Source organism: Mastomys coucha, unplaced genomic scaffold (assembly GCF_008632895.1).
Source record: "Mastomys coucha isolate ucsf_1 unplaced genomic scaffold, UCSF_Mcou_1 pScaffold7, whole genome shotgun sequence".
NCBI classification, from domain to species: domain Eukaryota; kingdom Metazoa; phylum Chordata; class Mammalia; order Rodentia; family Muridae; genus Mastomys; species Mastomys coucha.
This window is the reverse complement of record NW_022196913.1, coordinates 90,229,931-90,240,931: the sequence shown is the minus strand read 5'-3', so window position 1 is coordinate 90,240,931 and position 11,001 is coordinate 90,229,931.

Genomic DNA, 11,001 nt, shown 5'->3' with positions numbered 1-11,001 from the left:
TTTTTCAGAGGGGAAACCGGGAAAGGAGATATCATATGACATGTAAATAAAGAAAATATCTAATAAAAAATTTCAAACAAACAAACCAAAAAAGGAGGTGCTGTTGTTCCCATTTTGGAGATGAAGTAGCTAAAGCACAGTGACTGATACCTTACTTATTGAAGATAATTAAGTAAAAAATAATCTAAGTGGAGAGTGGAGAGGCAGGCAATAAAGATGCTTGTCATGGGAAAGATTAATGAATGCAAAAAACAGTTTTGAAGAACATACTTCATTGGTATAATATTTTACTTAAATGTCTTATATTAAAATACTTCTAGATTTACTTGGAATTGTAAGGAATAATAAACTAGCTGTCATTTTCTCAGTTTCTCCTTCTTTATAAAACTATATCCCAACATCACAGGAAGGTCGTTGACATTCATCCATGAGGATAGAAGCCCACAAAGATGGGCCATGTATTTTATGACTACCTGCAAATTGCTCCTCTACATCCCCCATCCCATCCCTCCTGTGATCAGAAAGATGCCTAGAGATTCTTCCCCAACCCTGTAGAATTAGAAAGAAAATGAGGTAGGATTTATTCTCTGAAAATCTGGTTGAATCTGATACTATTTCTAGCTCTGGTAACATTTATTTTTGTTCTGCATGAAAGCCTCTGGAGGCCTTTTTGTTAATGCAGGGAACTTCCTTTTAGAAGATTTATCTTGGGGCTGGTGAGATGACTCAGTGGGTAAGAGCACTGACTGCTCTTCCAAAGGTCCTGAGTTTGGATCCCAGCAACCACATGGTGGCTCACAACAGCAGCCACACACATGATGGCTCCCGGATATCTGTACAGCTACAGTGTACTCATACACATTAAATAAATAAAATAAATCTTAAAAAAAAGATTTATCTTCTGTTTTAAAGTGTGTGTGTGTGTGTGTGTGTGTGTGTGTGTGTGTGTGTGTGTGAGAGAGAGAGAGAGAGAGAGAGAGAGAGAGAGAGAGAGAGAGAGAGAGAGAGAGAGAGAGAGAAGTACATGAGTGCAGGTGTCTTATTGAAAATTTTTGTATCTATATTCATAAGGGAAATTGGTCTCTAATTCTCTTTTGTTGTTGAGTCTTTGTGTAGTTATCAGGATGACTGAGGCCTTGTGAGGCAAATTGGGAAATGTTTCTGTTTCTATTTGGGGGATAATTTGAACAGTATTAGCATTAACTCTCTTTGAAAATCTAGTAGAATTCTGTGCTAAATCTATCTTGCCCTTTTTGGGAAAGGGTGCTTGAGGGGAGACTTTTTAAAAACTTTTTGTTGATTCTTTGTGAATTTCACATCATGGACCCCAATTCTTTCTTTCTTTTTTTGGTTTATTTCTTTTATTTTCTCTCTTTTTTTAAAAGTTTTATTGCATTATAAGTTACATGATTTTAATTTATCTGAATTTGTTAACATTTAAAAAACATATTTTAAATAAGTAGAATTAAATCACACTCTTGTTTTCCTTTTGTACCCCAACTGCTCCCAGAGACCCCCCTTCAATACCTACAATATCTTTTTTGTCATATTCTTTAAAATTTAGAAAATATTATAACAATAAAAATGAGTATTATAAAAGTTGTTTGATATAAAACAACAATCAATTTAAGAGTCTTATGTAGATGCTTGTCTATGGCAACACTGAAAATACATACATTTTTCTCAATATAAATTTTAAATAACTCCAAACTTATTACCTGTATATTTCAAAATAATACATCACTACTATTTTCTTAAATGAACATAAATATGTAAAGTGTTTTTGTTTGTTTGTTTTATATTTCGTAGAGCTTTAAATCTTGACTCTTATTGGACTAACTTGATACAAGAGTTACAAACGTCAAGCAAAGCATTCAGTCTTACTCTTTGTTGTTCTCTTACAAACCCCCTCCCAATTTAATTGTCTACATGTCTTTTGAGTATATAAATACTTTTACAATATGTAACTTGTTCTGAAAACCATAGTATAGTGTAAAAACATGAAATAAACAATACTACTAATAGAGAGGCCGAGATAGGAGAAGCAAGATCTCAAGACCACTATGTTGTACACAGCAAGACATTGTCACAAACAAACAAGCTGAAAGTGTATATGGATTGTACAATATTGGACCTATTTCTCCAGTTGCCAAATTAGAGAAACCAGTGGATGACAATCAACAAATTTCTAATTCCTCATATTTTTAAATTTCAATCGATTAGGATATGTTGGTAATATTAATTTTCATATTCAGATATTAAGAAAAAGTAATTGTTACTTCCTGTTGTTTTTGTTGTAGAAAGTGGAATTAAGTTTACGTGGATTTGTTGAAAGATTACTTTCTTGCTTCTTCTAGAGTGTAGTTTTGCTCCTTATGTTGATGTTTTCCATCTATTATCCTTTGTAGGGCTGGATTTGTAGAAAGATATTGTATAAATTTTGTTTTGTCGTGGAATATCTTGTTTTCTCCATCTATGGTAATTGAGAGTTTTGCTGGGTATAGTAGTCTGGGCTGGCATTTGTGTTCTTTTTGGGTCTGTATGACATCTGCCCAGGATCTTCTAGCTTTCATATTCTCTGGTGAGAAGTCTGGTGTAATTCTGATAGGCCTGCCTTTATATGTTACTTGACCTTTTTCCCTTACTGCTTTTAGTATTTTCTTTGTTTTGTGCATTTGGTGTTTTTATTATTATGTGATGGGAGGAATTTCTTTTCTGGTCCAGTCTATTTAGAGTTCTGTAGGCTTCTTGTATGTTCATAGGCATCTCTTTCTTTAGGTTAGGAAAGTTTTCTATAATTTTGTTGAAGATATTTACTGACCCATTACATTGGGAGTCTTCACTCTCTTCTATACCTATTATCCTTAGGTTTGGACTTCTCATTGCATCCTGGATTTCCTGGATGTTTTGGGTTAGGAGCTCTTTGCTTTTTGCATTTTCTTTGACTGTTGTGTCAATGTTTTCTATGGTGTCTTCTATCCCTGAGAATCTCTCTTCTGTCTCTTGTATTCTGTTGGTGATGCTTGCATCTACAATTCCTGATTTCTTTCCTAGGTTTTCTATCTCCAGGGTTGTCTCTCTTTCTGATTTCTTTATTGTTTCTATTTCCATTTTTAGATTCTGGATGGTTTTGCTCATTTCCTTCACCTGTTTGATTATGTTTTCCTATAGTTCTTGAAGGGATTTTTGTGTTTCCTCTTGAAGGGCTTCTAGCTGTTTGCCTGTATTCTCCTGTATTTCTTTGAGGGTGCTATTTATGTCTTTCTTAAAGTCTTGTATCATCATCATGAGAAGTGATTTTATATCTGCATCTTGCTTTTCTGTTGGGATGGTGTGTCCAAGACTTGCAATGGTGGGAGTATTGGGTTCTGATGATACTAAGTTATCTTGGTTTGTGTTGCTTATATTCTTAAGCTTACCTGGCATCATCTGGTTATCTCTAGTGCTACCTGTCCTTGCTAAATCTGACTGGAGCCTGTCCTTCCTGTGATCTTGGTTGTGTCTGAACTCCTCAGAATCAAACTATCTCCATGATCATGTCATTCTAGGATCCTGTGACCCTGGGCTTGTTAGAGCACCAGGGAATGGAGCTTCCTCTGGGTGTTTTGGGAATGACTGCAGAGTTTGCGCCCAAGGTCTGCTCAGGGCACTGGCTGGCCCAGACAGACCGGAAGCAACCCGAGCCACTGGGCTGGCAGAGTTCCTGTGTGCCTGGGTCCTGCTGGTCCCAGTTACTCCTGGTATTCGGACAGATGTTATGTCCTCCTCACCTCTGATCCTGGGCCTGTTAGAGTGTCTGGGAGTGGAGCTTCCTCTGGGTGTTGTGGGACTGGCTGTGGAGCTTGTGCCCAATGTCTGCTCAGGGCACCAACTCAGATGGACCGGAAGAAACCTGAACCACTGGGCTGGCAGAGTTCCTGTGTGCCTGGTCCCGCTGGTCCCAGTTACTCTGGTGTTGGGACAGATGTTGTGCCCTCCTCACCTCTGATCCTGGGCGTCTGGACCTCAATTCTATTCATCTCCCTGTCCCTTCATATCCACTCCCAACCCTTGCAACCTCCCACCAAAAGAAAACAAAAACAAACAAAATCTCACTGTGGAAGCCTAGGTGTGACAATGTTACACAGTCTGCCCCTATGCCCAAACTGTTCTTGCAAATGCTCATTGCAGTGAGTCATTGGGTTGGATTGAGGCCTCTGGCTTCTGCTACACTATCAATACTCGATTTCACTGAGACTCCATTCAGATATCCTGCTGTTCCCTTGTTTCATGGAGATCCTGCAGCTTTGGATCTTCAGGACTAGCCCCTTCACATGCTCCAGCAGTTCATACATGGGGCAGATCAACTGGATCTGGACCTGGGTGGTAGCTTAGCTGGTCAGCCTGACAACTGGTTGAGAAACTTTTAATTACTGCTTCATTAATCAGTCATTACTGCTTCCCTAGGGATTATAAGACTGTTTAAATTGCTCACCTTATCTTGATTTAACTTTGTTAAGTGGTATGTATCAAGAAAATTGTCGATTTCTTTTAAAAATGTTCAATTTGGTGGAGTACATGTTTTTAAAGAAAAATAATTTAAAGAAGTATGGATTTCTATAAGGTGTGTTATTAATAATATTTTCACACATTGTTTTCTGGGACTGTAGAATATAATCATAATGTTGTATAATTTCAACACAAATTTCAGAAAACTGACATCCTTCAAGGGTAGATTCTTTCTGCCATACCTTTCTGCAAGAAAACTTGGTTGCTCCTATTAAGATCTGACAAATGACTGAACAAAGTCTCCTTACAGGATCAGTTCTATATGGCAATCCAAGGCTGAGTGACATCTCTAAGTCCCAGTGCACATCAGAGGGTCAGCAAACCACAACTCCACCTGAAATACCCTTCTTCCTCTCCATTTAATTCGAGTGCAGAGGCCTGGAATTATACATCAATCACCAGAAACAACAATAACAAAAGCAGCGTGATTACCACGTGCCTGGAACAGCACAGGCTCATAGTAAAAGTCTTCAGACTAAAGCCTGCATAGGAAACAACCACGTGACCCTGATGAGTCCGGGCCTGACAGTCCCAGCCCCATGCTGGGTCTCTGCTCCCCAGCAGCTTCTTCATCTTCTCTGGCTATTTGTTGTGTTGTATTTATTCCATCCCATTGTAATGACTGTATCCATCTCCATGGTTACCCTGAGTTCCTGCAGGGTAGAACTGTGTCTCATCTTCTTTGATTTCCTAGTCTAAAAGAGCACCTGGCATATACAAGCTATTTAATAAATGTTTGTTGAATTAGATTAAATTGAATCCTGTCTTCAGAAAGAACCTTAGAGCTCCTACCCAAGATCCTGAAAATTCAACTTTCCTGATTCTATTTTCAAAGGACTTGCTAAAGCAGAACAACATGACATCTTGGCCAACTCTCCCCTCAGGCTTTGTGCAAACATGATATTTCTTCTAAGGGAAACCTGTCAATCTCTGTTTAAGTTGAGTTTAAGATTTCAAAGAGCAGAATTCCGCAGTACCCTGAACCTTCAAATGAATTCATGATGAGAGGACTATCCAAGTCTCCTCATTTCTCTTGCCCTGGAATGAGTCAAGTCAGACCAGCCCCACTTGATGACAACTCTAATCCCTTCCTTGGGATCCTCTGCCGAGTATGGGTGAAGGTAAAACTCATTCCTTGACTTCTTTTTCTGTTCTCAGTGTTTGAGACTGAAACCAAAATTTTGGGAATAAAAATCCAGGGTCCTGCACATGCTAGGCAAACCATCTATGTTGCTAGGCAAATGTAGCACTGAGCTACATCCACACTCCTTATGTTTTGGGTCCTTTAAGGTCTTCTCTGATAATGTGGCTAGCTACAGTACCTGTAGCATGCCACATTGTGCAAGTATTTGAGATTTGGGATTTTATTGATCTGGTTTTAAATCTCATCTATAACTTTCAGTAGCTGAGAAGCACTAAGAATTTGTTATTATGTTTATCTGAACAATTCCATAACTTAGAAAGTGAAGATGAAGTATCTCTACATTGGGATTATTGTATACTTATACATACTATAAAATGAGTGGGTTTCCTATATGCATCATGTATCCAAATAATAATAATAATAATAATAATAATAATAATAATAATAATAATAATAATAATAATAAAAATTTGTAAATATAAAACTAAATATTATTGTCATCATTATTGATATTATTTCACATCAGTGGCTCTAGAAATTGTACAGCCTAATACTACCCCCCAAATAGCCAGCTATCCCAGATTTTGAAGATGCATCTCTTCAGGTAGTTTTGTTCCATAATAGCCATATCTAGAACAAGGCCAGTAGAACAAATTGTTTCATTTTTGTCCTGTGAAACTTTCATTATAAAGCAGAAAAAAGCTAATTCCAGATAACCAAACGATACATTCAACCTCCCCACTTAAAAACCCATGCGATTTCCCTTCTTAAAAACCTAACTGTGCTTAGTCTCTTGTGTCCTTAAAAATCTCTACATTTCCCTAGTTGATAAAGCTGAAGCTAAATGTGTTGGCTTTGTGAAGTTAGCTTGGCTTTCCTTGAAGCCATGGAGGCCCCTACACTATCCGTGGCTACCCCATCTCTCTCTCCTTCTCTTTATTCATTGTCAATACCTTACAAAATGGACTGTTTCCCACACCTCTCCCTGGTTTCGTCTATTGTTGTTTTCTTTCCCAATTTATTTAATTTTACTTTATATGCATTGGTGTGAGGATGTTAGATCCCCTGGAACTAGAATTACAGACAATTGTGAGCTGCCATGTGGATGCTGGGAACTGAACTCCCCTGTTATCATATTTATTAACAACTTTCTATCAGCACGGCATACATGAGGCAGACATGAGCAACAGCTTCTTCCTCAGGACCGTCTCTGCAGTCAGCGCTGACCGACGCTGTCTCCATAGAGACTTCCATCTATCTATCTTTAACTGAAGAGGCTTGCAGCCCGCAGAGGATGGGCAGGCTAAGGCAAAGGCTGAAGCATCCCCTGTCTCTCTTCTTTCCTCACCAGGCGGTCAATCCGATGCCAAGGGCCCTCTGCGTACTCCCTTCTCCTTGAGAGCTGGAACTGTCACGGAGGGCTGAATCTTTCTGACAGCTGTGTGCAGATTTCCACCACTACACTGAGTCTACAGGGACCACGCGTTTCTCTGCAGCTCCTGTGCCTGGAAGGTCTTGAATCCTTGGGTTTCTCCCATTGCGGTTTACCCTCTATATTACTTATACTTCTATTGCTGTGATAAAATACTGTGAACAGGGAGACTTTTAGGAGGGAACATTTATTTGGGTTTAAGGTTCCAGAGAGAAAGTTCAAAATGGTAATGAAAGCATGACAGCAGGCAGACAGGGCGAGGAGCTGAGAGATCATGGCTTTGATCAGAAGCACAAAGCAGAGAGAGGAGGATGGAAGGCAAACTTGGCTACGGACTCTTAAAATCCGCCCCAGTTGCATATTTCCTCCAACTGAACTGAAGCACCTCCCTATACAACACCAAGTCTCAGGACCAAGTGTTTGAAAGTCTGAGCCTTGGAGGGACATATCGAATTCAAACCACCACACCTGCCTGCTACCTCTCCTTCCCGCCTCCAGCACCTTTGGGAAATGGATTTTGTGGTTTTAGTTTGTTATTTTTGGCGATTTTTTACAAAACTTTTATTGTGTTTTGATGAAGTGCATAAACCACGGGAGGTAAAAGAATAAGCCAGTTGCTCTTGGGCACTTCTCTTATAGCCATTTTCATCTTGCTTTTTACAACCCATGATAACGATATATCTTTCTTTCTGAACTGAAACAAAAAAGAAAAATACATAAGAGCCCCCAAAAAGATGGAATAGAAGGGGGACTTTCAACCCAGATTGGTTGGATTTTGGTGGATATTTTCTTTCTTCTGTCTAATGGGAAAATTTTTTTTATGCGTTATGTATAAAAGTCCCTTGACTATGGTGAGATACTAGTTTTGGACAAAGGCCATTGCAGCACAGAATGATCAAAGAATGTGAGCTTTTTAACCCTGGAAGATGGAAGCTAATTGTTGGCCACTGCCAGTCCTGACTGGTGTTGCAAAGGACTATTGGGTACTACAAACAGGGATCAAAGGTAAACTTATTAAACCCACTAGACATTATTAATGATGTTTCCCTGCCATTTTTGAAGCTAAGTTCCGAAATGGGATACATACATGTCAAACTTGCTTGGATATCAAATCTGTACATTGAGCTATCATTTCAACACGATTTCACTGAAGATCTTAGCAGGACTTTTGTAGAAACTAATGAGTAGATTCTGTAAATTGTAGGCCAAGCAAAAGACTTAGAACAATAAAAACAACTTTGAAAGAAGGGAAAATTGAAAACCCACACTATCTGTTTTCCAAAAACTTATTATAAAGATGTAGTTATCAAGAAATATGGCATTGATATTCAGGTAGACAAACACATTGATAAACTGCAATACAGCCCAGAAATTGACTAACACATCACTTTTCAATTTGCAGTTAACATGCAAAGGAAATTTGTAAAGAAAGAATAGGCACTGAGGTAGGTTTTTTTATTGCCATACATTGCTTAGAAATCCTGCCAAGCTCAGTGAGTCTGTCTTGACTTGGGGCAGTAAGATGGCTGTTGGCCACTCCTGCTTGTCAGGTATCAACCATCAGTGGAGAACTGTGGAAGTTTCTTGACTCTTCTCCCAAGTATAGTGTTGTTCGTCTTCCTACCAATCTCTGCAAAGAGTCAAGAAAAGATACAACCACTGTAACAGAGATCAGAACTCAAGTGTCTACAGGGACCAGGACAAATGGCATAAATCACTGAAACAAACACGGTGTGAACTGGACAATTATTGCACCTTATCATCAAGTATTTTCCAAAAAACGGCAAACAGTTTCAAATTTGTATATACACTTTCCAATGTTTATGTATTGGCAATCAACTTAGTGAGTTTTAAGTGCCACTCAAAAAATCAAAAGACTATAGGCATGTTCCAAGTCATCAATCTTAACTTGTCCCATGCTTGAAACAGGCCAAGAGAGGAAACAAACAGAATCTGTTGCTAGTTTCCCCTTCTTTGACTTCTACCCTAGAACTACCAGACACCTGATGACGTCTGCTCGCCCCCAGGGAAGCCTGGTCCAGTGTTTTCCATCAGGGTGAAAGGAAATCAGCTCACTTATATCTTACTGTCTACTTAAGCAGAATTGGCTTCCTAGTCTCTTCCTAAGGCCTGGGAATATTTCAGGGCTTATTACGTGACTTTCCTTAAGGAACATTGCCTGTGTCTCTAAATCAATGGTTCTCAACCTGTGGGTCAAAACCACTTTGGGGAACACATATCAGATATCCTGCATATCAGATATTTACGATGATTCTTTTTGTTATTGTTGTTGTTGTTGTTGTTTTGAGACAGGGTTTCTCTGTGTAGCCCTGGCTGCCCTAGAACTCACTCTGTAAGGCTGGCCTCGTACTCAAAAGGACCTGTCACCTCTGCCTCCAGAATGTTGGGATTAAAGGAGTGTGCCACCACTGCCCTGCTTACATTATGATTCTTAAAAGTATGGAAATTACAGTTATGAAGTAGCAGTGAAAATAATTTTATGGTTGGGGGGGTCACCACAACATGAGGAACTGTATTAAAGGATCACGACATTAGGAAGGTGGAGAACCACTGCTTTAAATGCATGTCCTAATACACATATATATCCCAGTCATGGTACATATTAAAGTGTGATTTAATTGTTTTGCTTTGCTTGTTTGTATTTAATGGTTTATTTTTCAGTGCAGGGTACTGACCTTGTGCCCTTATTCATGCCAGATGTGTGCTGTACAACTGAGCTGACCCCAGCCCTCGACTCTTTTTAGTCGCCTGTCTCTCTGAAGGTCTAGGGGACCCGATTTTCTGATTTTCCTGATTTTCAGTGCCTCATTCACCATCCAGGAGAGAAATATTTGTGGATGACTGCATAAATATACATAGGCCAAGCTCTTCATTTTCAGACCAGCTAAGCTTTTCTGGGCTCCCACTTCTAAAACGTTGCAGTGCTTTTTGTAAGTTACATACATATTTTAATACAGTCCCAAGGGAAAATACACTTCAGGAAGGGAATAAATGAAGCAAAAAAACCAAAGGATTTCTCTTTTATCTACTCCATTGTCAACAAGTTTGTGAGCTTCTCTTTCTGCATTTATAGACCTTGTGTACAGGAGTACACATGCATAAGTACATCGCTTGTGTTACTGTATACTAATGTTTCTCAATTTGTGTGCTGTGACTCCTTTGGGGTTGAATGACCTTTTCACAGGGGTCACCCAAGAGCATCTGCATATCAGATATTTCATGGCTCATAATAGTAACAAAATTGCACTTGTAAAATAGCAACAAAAATAATGTTATGGTTGAGGGGGTCACCATAACAGGAGGAACTGTATTTAGGGGTTGGACCATTAGGAAGTTTGTGCACATATTTGGGTTCATATTAGAGTAATGTTCTGACATTAATTTTTACTGCATACCTTGATGCTCATCCAGTCACCATGCATGTATCTTTGCCTCAATTTCCTCCGTGGCTTTTGTTGCTGTTTTTTAGTCTTAGTTGTGAGCTGACTTTAGAGTAAAGCCCTGACTATACCAGACAGGCTACATAGATCAAGTTAGCCTCACACTTGCTTGTGATGCCGCGAATTCTGTAGAGGGGAACTGGGCTGTGTTTTATTTCTCCAGCCCCTGTCAAGTGTGCTTACTATGTACTATACTTCTCCTTTCTACAAATGTGTAATGGCGTTTGTAGAAAAAAAAAAAAGTTAAAGAAGCAAGAAAGTTAAAGAAGCAAAAATATTGTCTCTGAAGAGCTGGCAGCCTGGGCTGGTGGTTATAGCTCAGGGGTCAGGTCTTGTCTAGAATCCCAAGGCCTCAGGCTCATCCCAGTACTGAGGATAATAAAGTAAAATGAGTTCATAATCTTTTTTTTTTTTTT